This window comes from Protopterus annectens, chromosome 11.part0, assembly GCF_019279795.1.
Source record: "Protopterus annectens isolate FY-2018-M chromosome 11.part0, PAN1.0, whole genome shotgun sequence".
NCBI classification, from domain to species: Eukaryota; Metazoa; Chordata; order Ceratodontiformes; family Protopteridae; genus Protopterus; species Protopterus annectens.
Genome location: NC_056745.1, coordinates 265,940,878 through 265,957,506, shown reverse-complemented (window position 1 = coordinate 265,957,506; position 16,629 = coordinate 265,940,878). Strand labels below are relative to the sequence as shown.

The 16,629-nt window shown below is 43.0% G+C and overlaps 1 protein-coding gene and 1 long non-coding RNA gene across 3 annotated transcripts in view; one reads left to right on the top strand and one right to left on the bottom strand.

Annotated features, from left to right (window-relative positions):
• The window catches only part of LOC122815322 (protein mono-ADP-ribosyltransferase PARP12-like), a 289,865-nt gene that overhangs the window by 148,100 nt on the left and 125,136 nt on the right, over window positions 1–16,629 (top strand). The window lies entirely within an intron of this gene.
• On the bottom strand, window positions 2,251–7,737 carry LOC122815323. The gene is made up of 3 exons (XR_006366948.1): window positions 7,622–7,737; window positions 5,139–5,308; window positions 2,251–2,836 (listed from the first exon to the last, which is right to left on the bottom strand). It is a non-coding gene; the product is annotated as an uncharacterized LOC122815323 (long non-coding RNA).

Sequence of the window (16,629 nt, the reverse complement as noted above, 5' to 3'; positions counted from 1 at the left end):
GCAGCTATGCTTAGGAAGTATGAGGGATGTTATCAGGTGCATTAGTGCGGGCTTCAGTTTTGAAGGAGTTTCTTTATTGTAGAAGTGGATATAGGTTTTAATGAGAAGGGAGCAGAGTGGGGAGCGAAAGTATTTGATACTGGTAAGGATGATGAGGAAGTTAGAGAGGGTGAGGAGTTAGTAGCTGGAAATGGGGAAGTAAGAGAAGTGCATGGTGGTGTTTTTGCGGGAGAGGGTGAGGGGGTATTGGATGATAAGGTGGAAGTAGAAAAGGAGGAAGTTAGTTTGCTAATAGAGTCAATGAAGAAGGAGTTAAATTGAGTAGCCAAATCTAGGTCTGGGGCATTTGGATCAGGGGTGGGGGTTTGTGGTTTGCTAGGGTTAAGGAGGGTAGAGATTCCTTTCCAGAATCTCTGTGGATTTGTTTTATTATTGTTTTGAAGGGTAAAGAAATAATTTTGTCTGTCAGAGATAGTAAGCTTTTTTACTTTGTTTCGCAGTGTTCTGTATTCAATGTGGGATTTGGTGGTCTTAATTTTCTGGTAAAGTGCCCAGGCTTTATCTCTGAGGCGCATGGCTGCTAATGTATTTTGGTAATCCAGGGGGCAGAGTTATTTTTTATTCGCTTTGTCCTTAAGGGAGCTTGGGAATCAAGTATCTTTAAGAATGTAGAGTTAAAGTGGGAGACTGCATCATCTAAGGATAGTGTCTTTAGATTGTTCCAATTAATCGCTTTTAGAGAATTTGAAAAGTTTGTTGGGATGAAATTTTGTGGTTGCGGGTAGTAATATAAGTGTGGGGAATTGAGAGATGCAGGAGTCGATAAGTGAAGATGGGCAAATGATCACTTAGGCGTCGGGAAGAATACCGCTGTCAGAGTGATAGTGTGGGTGTGAGACAAGGATCCAATCTAATATACTGCCACAGGAAAGGTTTTAGATGGACGAGTTACTTGTTGATTAGCTGGGAGAAGTTATATAGGTTAATGTTAAGGGGTTGGTTGGAGATTGAATGGAGGTCCAATTGATATTTACATCACCTAAAATTATGGTTTCATTACTAATGTTGTTGGAGAGCCAAGAGAGGATGTCTTCTAATGTAGAGATATTGTCACCAGGGGATATAGAGATACAAGACATATGTGTTTATGCTTGTTGACTTGTAGGAGGGTGAGGAGTATTTCAGCATTGTTGAATTGTGGAATAGGTTTGTCGAGGGGTAATTAACAAGGATGTTGAAAATAAGAGAGCTACACCACCGCCTTTTTTGTGGGACCTGTCTTTTCTAATGATAGAGTAGTTAGGTGGAATTATTTCGGAGTCTTTTATAGAGGGTTTTAGCCATGTTTCTGAGATAGATAGGATGTCAGGTTTATTATATGTGAGCCAGGCATGGAGGGTTGCTATTTTGTTGACTATGCTTTGGGAGTTTAAAGAAGTAAGTAATAGAGGCTTGTGTATGGTGGTAGAGGTAAAGGGGCCTGGGTTGGGATGAATATCTCCTGATAAGAGACAGGAAGCTAGGTGAAAGATGTGTTTGGAGAGGTAATTAAGTAGTTTAGTAAAAGAGTTGGGTACTGTTGTGGTGGTGAAGGGGTTTTTCGTAGTAGTGGGGATGGAGAGGTTAGGAGAAATGAGTAATTTGTAGGAGAAGAAATAGTGTTGTTTTATAGGAAATAGATGGGGAGAGATAGGTGAGTGTGAGTGTGAGAGGGGGGAAGTTTGAAGGTTGGTTGTGTGATAGAGACGTGAATGGTGGCACTTTCTAGGTTGAGTGAGGTAGTGAAGATAGGAAAGGTTTAGAAATAATAATAGTAAAATAGAGATAGATGAAGGTTTTAAAAGCATGATGATCAAGGTTACTTAGTTAGTAGTAAGCTAAATGAATTAAGTATGTTTTAAAGGTAAATATAGGAGGATGTGGTGGTATAGGCGAAGACTGTAGTGGGGAGTGCAGAGTTAAGAAGGAGGTGGTAGAAAGGTAGAAAGCTGGTGTAAGTGGAAAGATAGGTTCAGTTATCAGAGTTAAAGTGTAGATCTGGAGTGTGATGATGTAGTTAATTAGAGGGTGTGGTAACAAGGAGGTGAATAGAAGATACTGGGTGTGTCAAGGGTATTGGTGATGGATTGGTGTAGGGAGGAAGTGGGTGTGGTAAGAAGAGCAAATATAGCTAGAGGTGCTGGGCGGGTGGGAATTGGGGGCAGGGTAGGGAGGCGGAGTGAGCCAGAGGCAACGGAGCGGAAAGAATAGGAGAAGGATGAGAGCCAATCAGTGGAGCTTAGATTGCAGGAAAATAAGCTGTAAGAGGGTAAGTAAGGTTCTGGATGTAATAGGTGGAGTGGGCTGAGAGTTCGGTGAGAGATGAAAGTAAAGGCTAGTAAGGGAAGAAAGCAAGGAGTAAGTAAAGTAATGGAATATCAGTGGGGAGGGGTAGCCTCTTGTGGTGAGTGTAGAAGTACACTAGGTCACTAGGGCAGTGAATGGGCTAAAGAGGATTGAATGGGAAGGAGCCTGTAAGGATTAGAGAAATTAGAATGAGGGTGAGAGTAGAGAGGCAAAGATAAGAGGGGTATAGGCCACTGGCTGTCCTGGCGGGGAGATGGCGTACACAAATAGCAACAAGGAGTAAAAAATTACAGAAGCTTGGTAGCAGCAGATACACGTACTTCCACAATGTCCTTTGGGTAGACTTGCTTGAACCTTCCCAGCAGGGGTTAAGACAGCAGAGAGGTAAATATTGCGGACCACAGAACAATGAAAGAATCTGATGACTTTAGTTGGGTATAAGTATCCACCCAGGCGAGGTCCCAAGGGGAATATGCAGGGTAAAAAACAGCTGGAGAGAGGAGAAAAAATAGAGAGGATTAATAAATGTGTAATAGTAACAGCGTGTATTCCATAGTAGTAGTGATAGACAGGTAAGGAAGTAGTGTTGGCACAATATACTAAAAATGAAGCAAATAAAGGCTAAGTATAGAATGTAACAAGGAGTCTATCGCAATGGTTAAATAAACAGTGAAATGTTGTGAACAAGATACATTTACCAATAGATACAATTTGGAATAGAGTCAAACAATAAAGGTTAAATATACAGTGGGATACTGTAGGCTAGGTACAAGTTAGTGTACAACTGGGCTCTGTATCAAATTCAATTTAAAAAAGACAAAACAATGTCATCAAAAAAAGTCAGTTCCAACAGTAGGCACTTATTAATAAACACCATACTCTTGATAGTACTACTTCTAAGCAGGAAAAACACCTTGCTAGGTCACTGCAGCAGCATTTAGCCAGGTGCGTATGAAGACACATGCACGTGGAAGCTGGCGTGTTGCGCAGTCAGTAATATAGTAAATGCTTCGACCTTTAACAAAAACAGTATTTAAACGGTGCCTTTTTCTCTCCTGGTACCTTGGTATGCCCAACAACAGTAGTTAGTCAAGCGCTTAAGGAATAACATATGCACGTGTATGACGGCATATTATGCAATCAGTAACTGATATCTGTAGAATATTTCAACAGGAGCGGGATGCAACACAATATAGCGTAGTAGCATGTGGGCCCTTCTGACTATAACAGTATATTAGCAGTAACCCTTTCTAACAAACAACCAGGCATTACTCATCAGTGTACTCTTCAAACAGCAGGAGCGTAAGAGCGCTCGACAACAGCAGTCGCTAGAATTAAGTAAAAGGCTGTTGATTATGCAAAAACAAAATAAGCAGGTATTGAGCGCTGCAAATGCAAGAGCACTGATTCTATGCAGTGATCCCTTCAAGCAAGATATTTAATATAAGCATTAATAGTCGTTGCACTCCTTAACAACAGGAGGGTAAAGATACTATAAAACGTCAGTCGCTAAAGAATAAATACAGCTGTTAGGATATGACTAAAACCAGGAATATACAGATAATGAGCGTAGCAAGCCTTTGAGCCTTTATCCTGAACTGCTATCTTGTGCGATAAACTCTATGAATAGACACTGTTAGTATGAGCAAACATTTCAAGCTGCTTGTCGCATTTTAGTAAAATGCGTTCCTAGCACAACAGGAGCGTTAAAACATCCAGGAACAGCTGTCGCTAGTTAAAGAAAGAATGCATAGCATAGAACTTTTATGGCAGAAACCAGAATATACAGGGAATGAATGAATCAATCTTTTAGCCTCTATCCAGAACGTTAACTTATGGAATAAACTCTACATACAGTCGCTGTTAATATAAACAAACCTTTTAAGCTGAGTATCGCATTATAGTATAAAAATGCGTTCCGTAACACAGCAGGAGTGTTAAAACACCCAAGAAATGCAGTCGCTAGTTAAAGAAATGATGCATAGCATGGAACATTTATGGCTATCAGGTCTGTGTACCTTAAGGGATATTCCCGATACTTGCGTACAAATAACACATGGAGTACTTACAAACGGAGCACACTCCTAGCCAGGTACATACAGCAGCCAAGGATGGGTAGGATTCAAAGATGGCCAAGGTGAGGGAGGTTAAATAACCTCTAGGCGGATGTGGAGGGAGGGGAGAGGAACAGGGAAGTGAGCTAACAGGGAAAGGAGGTATGTCTACTATGTAAGGGGAGGAGTCTCACAGAGTAAGGAGCAAGCTGGAGGGTGGCAGAGGAAGTCAGAAGTAGGGTTGGATGATACGTGAATGAGATAAGGTAGAAGAGAGGAAGGCTAGTTAGATATGAGGGATAGAAAGAGCAGGAAAGAATAGGAGAAGGATGAGAGCCAATCAGTGGAGCTTAGATTGCAGGAAAATAAGCTGTAAGAGGGTAAGTAAGGTTCTGGATGTAATAGGTGGAGTGGGCTGAGAGTTCGGTGAGAGATGAAAGTAAAGGCTAGTAAGGGAAGAAAGCAAGGAGTAAGTAAAGTAATGGAATATCAGTGGGGAGGGGTAGCCTCTTGTGGTGAGTGTAGAAGTACACTAGGTCACTAGGGCAGTGAATGGGCTAAAGAGGATTGAATGGGAAGGAGCCTGTAAGGATTAGAGAAATTAGAATGAGGGTGAGAGTAGAGAGGCAAAGATAAGAGGGGTATAGGCCACTGGCTGTCCTGGCGGGGAGATGGCGTACACAAATAGCAACAAGGAGTAAAAAATTACAGAAGCTTGGTAGCAGCAGATACACGTACTTCCACAATGTCCTTTGGGTAGACTTGCTTGAACCTTCCCAGCAGGGGTTAAGACAGCAGAGAGGTAAATATTGCGGACCACAGAACAATGAAAGAATCTGATGACTTTAGTTGGGTATAAGTATCCACCCAGGCGAGGTCCCAAGGGGAATATGCAGGGTAAAAAACAGCTGGAGAGAGGAGAAAAAAATAGAGAGAGGATTAATAAATGTGTAATAGTAACAGCGTGTATTCCATAGTAGTAGTGATAGACAGGTAAGGAAGTAGTGTTGGCACAATATACTAAAAATGAAGCAAATAAAGGCTAAGTATAGAATGTAACAAGGAGTCTATCGCAATGGTTAAATAAACAGTGAAATGTTGTGAACAAGATACATTTACCAATAGATACAATTTGGAATAGAGTCAAACAATAAAGGTTAAATATACAGTGGGATACTGTAGGCTAGGTACAAGTTAGTGTACAACTGGGCTCTGTATCAAATTCAATTTAAAAAAGACAAAACAATGTCATCAAAAAAGTCAGTTCCAACAGTAGGCACTTATTAATAAACACCATACTCTTGATAGTACTACTTCTAAGCAGGAAAAACACCTTGCTAGGTCACTGCAGCAGCATTTAGCCAGGTGCGTATGAAGACACATGCACGTGGAAGCTGGCGTGTTGCGCAGTCAGTAATATAGTAAATGCTTCGACCTTTAACAAAAACAGTATTTAAACGGTGCCTTTTTCTCTCCTGGTACCTTGGTATGCCCAACAACAGTAGTTAGTCAAGCGCTTAAGGAATAACATATGCACGTGTATGACGGCATATTATGCAATCAGTAACTGATATCTGTAGAATATTTCAACAGGAGCGGGATGCAACACAATATAGCGTAGTAGCATGTGGGCCCTTCTGACTATAACAGTATATTAGCAGTAACCCTTTCTAACAAACAACCAGGCATTACTCATCAGTGTACTCTTCAAACAGCAGGAGCGTAAGAGCGCTCGACAACAGCAGTCGCTAGAATTAAGTAAAAGGCTGTTGATTATGCAAAAACAAAATAAGCAGGTATTGAGCGCTGCAAATGCAAGAGCACTGATTCTATGCAGTGATCCCTTCAAGCAAGATATTTAATATAAGCATTAATAGTCGTTGCACTCCTTAACAACAGGAGGGTAAAGATACTATAAAACGTCAGTCGCTAAAGAATAAATACAGCTGTTAGGATATGACTAAAACCAGGAATATACAGATAATGAGCGTAGCAAGCCTTTGAGCCTTTATCCTGAACTGCTATCTTGTGCGATAAACTCTATGAATAGACACTGTTAGTATGAGCAAACATTTCAAGCTGCTTGTCGCATTTTAGTAAAAATGCGTTCCTAGCACAGCAGGAGCGTTAAAACATCCAGGAACAGCTGTCGCTAGTTAAAGAAAGAATGCATAGCATAGAACTTTTATGGCAGAAACCAGAATATACAGGGAATGAATGAATCCAATCTTTTAGCCTCTATCCAGAACGTTAACTTATGGAATAAACTCTACATACAGACGCTGTTAATATAAACAAACCTTTTAAGCTGAGTATCGCATTATAGTATAAAAATGCGTTCCGTAACACAGCAGGAGTGTTAAAACACCCAAGAAATGCAGTCGCTAGTTAAAGAAATGATGCATAGCATGGAACATTTATGGCTATCAGGTCTGTGTACCTTAAGGGATATTCCCGATACTTGCGTACAAATAACACATGGAGTACTTACAAACGGAGCACACTCCTAGCCAGGTACATACAGCAGCCAAGGATGGGTAGGATTCAAAGATGGCGCCCAAAGGTGAGGGGAGGTTAAATAACCTCTAGACGGATGTGGAGGGAGGGGGGAGGAACAGGGAAGTGAGCTAACAGGGAAAGGAGGTATGTCTACTATGTAAGGGGAGGAGTCTCACAGAGTAAGGAGCAAGCTGGAGGGTGGCAGAGGAAGTCAGAAGTAGGGTTGGATGATACGTGAATGAGATAAGGTAGAAGAGAGGAAGGCTAGTTAGATATGAGGGATAGAAAAAGAGCAGGAAAGAATAGGAGAAGGATGAGAGCCAATCAGTGGAGCTTAGATTGCAGGAAAATAAGCTGTAAGAGGGTAAGTAAGGTTCTGGATGTAATAGGTGGAGTGGGCTGAGAGTTCGGTGAGAGATGAAAGTAAAGGCTAGTAAGGGAAGAAAGCAAGGAGTAAGTAAAGTAATGGAATATCAGTGGGGAGGGGTAGCCTCTTGTGGTGAGTGTAGAAGTACACTAGGTCACTAGGGCAGTGAATGGGCTAAAGAGGATTGAATGGGAAGGAGCCTGTAAGGATTAGAGAAATTAGAATGAGGGTGAGAGTAGAGAGGCAAAGATAAGAGGGGTATAGGCCACTGGCTGTCCTGGCGGGGAGATGGCGTACACAAATAGCAACAAGGAGTAAAAAATTACAGAAGCTTGGTAGCAGCAGATACACGTACTTCCACAATGTCCTTTGGGTAGACTTGCTTGAACCTTCCCAGCAGGGGTTAAGACAGCAGAGAGGTAAATATTGCGGACCACAGAACAATGAAAGAATCTGATGACTTTAGTTGGGTATAAGTATCCACCCAGGCGAGGTCCCAAGGGGAATATGCAGGGTAAAAAACAGTTCCACAATGTCCTTTGGGTAGACTTGCTTGAACCTTCCCAGCAGGGGTTAAGACAGCAGAGAGGTAAATATTGCGGACCACAGAACAATGAAAGAATCTGATGACTTTAGTTGGGTATAAGTATCCACCCAGGCGAGGTCCCAAGGGGAATATGCAGGGTAAAAAACAGTTCCACAATGTCCTTTGGGTAGACTTGCTTGAACCTTCCCAGCAGGGGTTAAGACAGCAGAGAGGTAAATATTGCGGACCACAGAACAATGAAAGAATCTGATGACTTTAGTTGGGTATAAGTATCCACCCAGGCGAGGTCCCAAGGGGAATATGCAGGGTAAAAAACAGTTCCACAATGTCCTTTGGGTAGACTTGCTTGAACCTTCCCAGCAGGGGTTAAGACAGCAGAGAGGTAAATATTGCGGACCACAGAACAATGAAAGAATCTGATGACTTTAGTTGGGTATAAGTATCCACCCAGGCGAGGTCCCAAGGGGAATATGCAGGGTAAAAAACAGTTCCACAATGTCCTTTGGGTAGACTTGCTTGAACCTTCCCAGCAGGGGTTAAGACAGCAGAGAGGTAAATATTGCGGACCACAGAACAATGAAAGAATCTGATGACTTTAGTTGGGTATAAGTATCCACCCAGGCGAGGTCCCAAGGGGAATATGCAGGGTAAAAAACAGAAACGGAGCACACTCCTAGCCAGGTACATACAGCAGCCAAGGATGGGTAGGATTCTAACACTGTGTTAGCATGGGTAGCTATAGGCTGTTGGAACAGTTTGTTATCATGGGTAACTGTAGACTGTTGGAACAGTGTGTTAGCATGGGTAACTGTGGACTGTTGGAACTGTGTGTTAACATGGGTAACCGTAGACTGTTGGAACACTGTGTTAGCATGGGTAACTATAGGCTGTTGGAACAGTTTGTTAGCATGTGTAACTATATGCTGTTGGAACAGTGTGTTAGCATGAATAAATGTAGACTGGTGGAACAGTATGTCCTCATGGGAAACTGTAGACTGTTGGAACAGTATGTCATCATGGGTAACCACAGACTGTTGCAACAGACTGTTAGCATGGGTAACTTCAGACTGTTGGAACAGTGTGTTAGCATGGGTGACTGTGGACTGTTGGAACAGTGTGTTAACATAGATAACTATAGACTGTTGGAACACTGTATTAGCATAGCTAACTAGAGACTGTTGAGAAAGTGTGTTAGTATGGGTATCTATAGACTGATGGAACAGTGTGTTAGCTTGGGTAACTGTAGACTGTTGGAACAGTATGCCATCAAGGGTAACTGTAGACTGTTGGAACAGTGTGTTAGCATGGGTAACTGTGGACTGTTGGAACAGTGTGTTAACATGGGTAACCGTAAACTGTTGGAACACTGTGTTAGCATGAGTAACTATAGGCTGTTGGAACAGTGTGTTAGCATGGGTCTATATTATAACTTCGAAGATGTAAAACTTTGAAAGTTATAATATCGAACCCACTACATCAAAGGATGAAAATAGCGAAGCCCCAGAACATCGAAATCTTATGTAGGGCAAGATTTTGGTCAGCCGTTCCGTGGCTTCACTATTTCCTCCACTGTGCTGCGAAAGTTACGGAATTAGAGTTAGGGTGCGGGTTAAGGTAAGTGGATAGTTATTAATATATGTATGGTGTAGTGTAGGGTTGGGTTTTGTTAACTGTATGTGTGTGTATTAATTAGTTTGTTTGTGTATAGTTTCGTAGGGTATGTGTGCGATAGTTACGGACCTTAGTGGTAGGGTGCGGGTTAAGGTAATTGGATAGTTAGTAATGTATGTATGGTTTAGTGTAGGGTTGGGTTTTGTTAAATGTATGTGTATGGTTTATTTATTTCGGTGTGCTTGTGTTGTGTGCATGTTTCTCGGAACAGCAAATTTTTTCCCTTGGAAAATATTTGCTATTCTGAGCATTCAATGTCATCATAATTGGAAATTCTAAGTTCGAACTTAAGGTGTTTGATATTTTGGAATTTTGAATATATGATATAGACCCTGTTAGCATGAGTAACCGTAGACTGTTGAAACAGTATGTCCTCATGGGAAACTGTAGACTGTTGGAACAGTATGTCATCATAGGTAACCGTAGACTGCTGGAACAGACTGTTAGCATGGGTAACTGTAGGCTGTTGGAACAGTGTGTTAGCATGGGTAACTGTGGACTGTTGGAACAGTGTGTTAACGTAGGTAACTATAGACTGTTGGAACACTGTATTAGCATAGCTAACTAGAGACTGTTGGGACAGTGTGTTAGTATGGGTATCTATAGACTGATGGAACAGTGTGTTAGCTTGGGTAACTGTAGCCTGTTGGAACAGTATGCCATCAAGGGTAAATGTAGACTGTTGGAACAGTGTGTCAGCATGGATAACTGTGGAGAGTTGGAACATGGTGTTAACATGGGTAACTATAAACTGTTGGAACAGTGTGTAAGCATGGATAACTATAGATCGCTGGAATAGTGTGTTAGCATGGGCAACTGTGGACTGTTGGAACAGTGTGTTAGCATGGGTAACTGTAGACTGTTGGAAACATGTTAGCATGGGTAACTGTGCACTGTTGGAACAGTGTGTTAGCATGAGTAACTGTAGACTGTTGCAACAGTATGCCATCAAGGGTAACTGTAGACTGTTTGAACAGTGTGTTAGCATGGGTAACTGTGGACTGTTGGAACAGTGTGTTAGCATGGCTAACTGAGGACTGTTGGAACAGTATGTTTGCATGGGTAACTGTTGTTTGCTGGAACAGAGTGTTAGCATGGGTAACTGCAGAATGTTGGAACAGTATGCCATCAAGAGTAACTGTAGACTGTTGGAACAGTGTGTTAGCATGGGTAACTGTGAATGGTTGCAACAGTGTATTAACATGAGTAACTATAAACTGTCGGAACAGTGTGTAAGCATGGATGACTATAGATTGCTGTAATAGTGTGTTAGCATGGGTAACTGTGGACTGTTGGAACAGTGTGTTAGCATGGGTAACTGTAGACTGTTGGAAAAGTGTGTTAGCATGGGTAACTGCAGACTGTTGGAACAGTGTGTTAGCATGGGTAACTGTGAACTGTTGGAACAGTGTGTTAGCATGGCTAACTGTAGACTGTTTGAACAGTATGCCATCAAGAGTAACTGTAGACTGTTGGAACAGTGTGTTAGCATGGCTAACTGTGGACTGTTGGAACAATATGTTAGCATGGCTAACTGTGGACTGTTGGAACAGTGTGTTAGCATCAGTAACTGTGGACTGTTGGAACAGTGTGTTAGCATGGGTAACCATAGACTGTTGGAACAGTATGCCATCAAGGGTAAGTGTAGACTGTTGGAACAGTGTGTTAGCATGGGTAACTGTGGACGGTTGGAACAGTGTGTTAACATGAGTAACTATAAACTGTTGGAACAGTGTGTAAGCATGGATGACTATAGATTGCTGGAATAGTGTGTTAGCATGGGTAACTGTGGACTGTTGGAACAGTGTGTTAGCATGGGTAACTGTAGACTGTTGTATAAGTGTGTTAGCATGGGTAACTGTGGACTGCTGGAACAGTGTGTTAGCATGGGTAACTGTAGACTGTTGGAACAGTATGCCATCAAGGGTAACTGTGGACTGTTGGAACAGTGTGTTAGCATGTGTAACTGTGGACTGTTGGAACAGAGTTTTAGCATGGATAACTATAGACTGTTGGAACAGTATGCCATCAAGAGTAACTGTAGACTGTTGGAACAGTGTGTTAGCATGGGTAACTGTCGACTGTTGGAACAGTGTGTTAACATGGGTAACTGTAGACTGTTGGAACAGTATGTCATCAATGGTAACTGTAGACTGTTGGAACAGTGTGTTAGCATGGGTAACTGTAGACTGTTGGAACAGTATGTCATCATGGGTAACAGTAGACTGCTGGAACAGTGTGTTAGCATGGGTAACTGTAGACTGTTGGAATAGTGTGTTATCATGGGTAACTGTGGACTGTTGGAACAGTGAGATGGCATGATTAACTGTAGACAGTATGTTAGCATGTATAACTATAGACTGTTGGAACAATGTGATCTGATGCTGTCCAACTCATTCCATTAATCTGAGGGACTCAATTCTGATGCACAGAACCAACCGGCTGCCTTCTCACAGCTCAAGATTCCAAACTTGACCTCCTCCTACCTACCCACAATGCCCTGCTCCCCCCACACTACATCAGATCTTGTTTGCCATGCTTGGTGTTCAGCAGCAAGTTCCACTTGAGCTTCTCCTCACAACATTTTTGGTAATTTTTTTCTCTACTTTTTGCCTGTCTTCTACCCTTCCATCTTCTTTGTTTTCTGTCTAGTTCTCATGGCGCTGTCCATTGGGCTTTCTTAGTTAAAAAAAAAGTCTTTCTTCCCTTTTGCTCTCTTTTTCCTTGGATTTCCCTTTTTTGTCCCCTATGCCTGATCAAAAGCCTTTAGGGTTCAAGAAATGCATCACCTGTGGGTGGAAGATCTCTTTATCTGATTCCCATGGGGAGTACGTCTACTGTTTGAGTCCTCTCCATTTGGAAGCTCCTTGTGATATCTGCAGGGTTTTCACCCCCAGGGTCTGGCTGATAGGAGATGCAAGCTCATTTTAAAGGGCTTGCTTTCTCCTTCCAATACAACTGGGGTTCCTTCTTCATCAGGGACCCAATCACTAGCTAAGAATCCCAAGGAAGGCCAGGAGTCCAGGAGACAGTCACCCTTGCAGTCCTCCACGGAACCTCCCAGTAAGAAGACTAAGTCTTTGGAACTGACGTGGTTGGCTCCAGGTTCACTTACTTCCTCCTCTCCTCCACTCTGTTCCTCATCTGAAGCTACTGGGTGAGTGTTTTTCCACCGGCGTCAGCTCCAGCTGTGTTGTAGCCAGGGTCTTCCATGCTGGGTATCCCTGGGTGATCTGTGAACTGTTCCTCTGTGGAGATCTCCCTGTCCCCCATCCTCAGATTCATCTAGGTCTTCTCGAAGCCTGTCTTCTGGGGATGTGGGTAAGCTCATGAGGCAGTTCCTCGAGAGATAGATCCAGATGGGGCTTGTGTCTACCCCATCCACTTCTGGATACTTGAGGCTATCCCTATTCCAGCCTGTTGCTCCTTCTCCAATTTGTTTTTGGTTTTGGAGTTGTTGATCTCATTAGGTCCCGGTGCCAGGGTGTCGGAGCTGATAGAAATTTCTTCTTCACTTCCAGCATTCTCCCCATCTTGCTTGGCTCCAGCTGCTTTGGTTTTGAGTGTGACTCAGAGCCGGAGCATCGAGGATGGTTCTGGGTGGGGGTTCTTGGAGCCATCTCTTCCTAGTGAGGCCTCGGCCTTCAACAGCTCCTCTCCAACTACCCTCTTGGAGTGGGAGGCTCGTCCATTCTAGGAGGTGTCTGCTCCAGTGCCTCTTGCCCCAGTGACAGCACCCCAGGTTGATTGGAGTCCTTCCACATTTGAGGTGGTGGAGAGAGTCCTTTCTGCTCCCAAGAGACCCTCAGCACCTACTGTAATGGAACCGCCCCTGTCCCAGTCTGGAACTGTGCCCAAGACCTATGAGCTACCACATGGACAGCCAGTCCCAGAAAGCCTCCATGCTGTTCCTTCAGCGGACCCCCAAATTTCTTCATATACCTCCTCAAAGTGCCCCTCCCAAGGAGGTTCCTTTGATAGAGACCGTGTAAAAGGAGAAACGTGGATTCCTCTACAGAATCCCTTACCACAGATACAGACTTCAAAGAAGGTGAAGGGTCACCGAGATCTCCACCTGACGAGGTCACCTTTGGTGACATCCTTGAAATCCTTCACCAGAAGGGTGGATGGTCCTCCCAAACTCCTTCCCTGGAGGAGTTGGTGTTGTTGGAAGTTTTAGGGTCCAGCCCATCTTCCACATGAGTGCCCCCCCCCCGGCTGACCTGCTGATCTACCTGGTGTCTTCAAGGGCTCGGAAGGAGCTGGATGCAGTAGAACCCATCCCAAGCATACTGATAGCATTTTGAGTGCCACAGCTGGCAAACAGTTTTGGTCCAAGGGAATCCCAGTAGATGCCTTGGTTGTGGCATCAGCCACCAAGAAACAGCTCATTCAGGAGAGCTCTTCTGTACACCCCCCCCCCCCCGAACAGAGAAGCCCGGGCTCTGGACAGATTTGGTAAGAGGATCTATGTCTTATCTACCTTTGCTCTTCAGGAATTTAACTCTGTCTCTTTCATTTTACCCGGTTACAAAGGGACTTAATTAAGTAACTTTCTAGCTCAGTCCCTAGGTCCATACCTCCTGAGAAGTAGGACTCCATTTCCTCTAGGTTGGCCACCCTACATTCTCTGGCTAATGTGTCCATGTTGCTTATCTCTCACTCTGCGGAGGGTTCCACAAGGATGGTCGGTTCAGGCATTGTCATTAGCTGTCATGCCTGGATGAGGCTGTGCAATGCAATTTTGTGAAACCTTTCAAACAGTCCTTCGTTAATGCCCCTTTTGAAGACTCTACCTTGTTTGGGTCTACGGTATATGACACTTTGACTCAGAGTGAGAAAGATGGTAAGACCCTGTCTGCTGTTGGGATCCATTTTTCTACTTCACAATGGACCTTTTTTAGGAACTTGAGTGGCAGTAAGAAAACATGGTTTCAGAAGTTGCAGTGCCCTTTCCAGGACACTCAGCGAGACTTTTCCTCCCAAGGCAGATGGGGATATAGTCAGAACATTAGACACTGTGGATGCAGCCAAGGGGGGTCTGCAAAATCAAGGATTGCAGGAACCTGCCACAGACAAACCTTTCCAGCCTGACCGCTCTCCTCTGGAAGCAGTTGGGTTACAATTTTCCTTACACTCAGAAGGCCGGGAGGCCATCACAAATGACAAATGGGTGCTACGGATCATATCAAGAGGATATCCCATTCCCATTTCCAACATTCCTGAACAAAACTTTTGCCTCCCTGATGTTCCACCCAGTCTGAGGGAGGACGCTGCCCAAGAAATAAGAATGAGTCTTCCAAGAGGTCCCCCCAATCAGATCAGATCAGGCGTTTACTCCAGGTTCTTTTTAGTACCCAAAAAGACAGGGGATCTGCAGAAATATTGGATCTTGCATACCTGAACAAGTCAGAGAAACACACAAAGTTTAGGATGGTCATGATTCAATCCATCTTACCCCTCCTAAAGATGGGGATTGGATGTGCTCTATAGACCTCATGGATGTGTACTACCATATCAAAATGGACAGGTGCTCCAGGTCCTTTCTACATTTCAGGCTGGGAACCGGTCACTACCAGTTTTGGGTGCTTCCATTTAGTCTCACTACAGCCCCCAGGGTGTTCACCAAATGTCTAGCAGTTGTTGCAGCTCATCTTTGGCTGCAAAGGTATCAGATATTTCCATATCTGGACGACTGACTCCTAACTGTCCCAACCAGGCATCTTCTCCTTCATGCCCAAGATTACTTCCCCAATCTAGCTTCCAACTTGGACATAATGGTAAATTAGTAAAAGTCTCACCTGGGCCCAGTTGAGACCATAGACTATAGGAACGCATCTGGACAGAACGGTGGCTCAAGTTTATCTCACATCGGACAGGGTAATAAATCTGAGGTCACGTGTCAACCAGATCTTAACTGCTTCTACACCCCAAGCCTCTCTGATTCTGTGGGCTTTGGGCTCCATGGCAGTAACCATACCCCTTCTTACAATGACACATTTTCATATGCCAAAACAGAACAGGAGCCCAACAGTAGCCAGCAGAAAAAGATGTTAATCCCAAAAAACACTTTCGTTTAACGTAAAGTCAATTTAATAAAAATTTTTCTCACGTTTTCGTCACTTTAAGTAAAGTAACTTCTTCAGACACACAGACAGCAGTTACACAGTTTCTACAGCATTTAAACTGTGTAGCATGAAATCATGTGACTAATAGCAGCAATGAATTAAAGGTGCAAAGCACAGTAATTCAAACACTATTAAAATAAATCTTAAAGCTTACATACTACCTCAAATAAAAGGTGTGTATGCAGTCAGTATACAATATACAAAGATTATGTTAATGTCATTAGTAAGAAGTTTAAAAATACACTATCGTGTAAGGTTTCTTAATTTAATAAGAAACCTTACATGATAGTGTATTTTTAAACTTCTTACGAATGACATTAACATAATCTTTGTATATTGCATACTGACTGCATAGACACCTTTTATTTGAGGTAGTATGTAAGCTTTAAGATTTATTTTAACAGTGTTTGAATTACTGTGCTTTGCACCTTTAATTCATTGCTGTTATTAGTCACATGATTTCATGCTACACAGTTTAAATGCTGTAGAAACTGTGTAACTTCTGTTTGTCTGCGTGTCTGAAGAAGTTACTTAAAGTGACGAAAACGTGAGAAAATTTTTATTAAATTGACTTTACGTTAAAAGAAAGTGTTTTTTGGGATTAACATCTTTTTCTGTTGGCTACTGTTGGGCTCCTGTTCTGTTTTGGAATGTTCGTTTCTTCCGCCCAGTTCATTTGTTTGTTCTACATTTTCATATGCGCATTCTGCAGTGGACCCTTGTGGTAAAGTGGTCTCTTCTCTGAAATCCCTTAAGTTTTTCCATAAAAATTTCACATGTGTGCAGGGCTTCTCTCCTTTGGTGGGTTCAGTCACCGGACATGACTCTAGGATGGCCGTTTGTTCTGCCCTCCCCATCCTCCATATTAGCCATGGATGCCTCCCAGTTGGAGTGGGGTGGGGCATTTTCTGGCCCACATGGTCCAAGATACATGGACACCCCAAGAGACCAAGCCACATATCAGTGTCCTTGAGATGAGAGTGGTTCTTCTAGTGTTGCAAGAACTATACAGCTTTC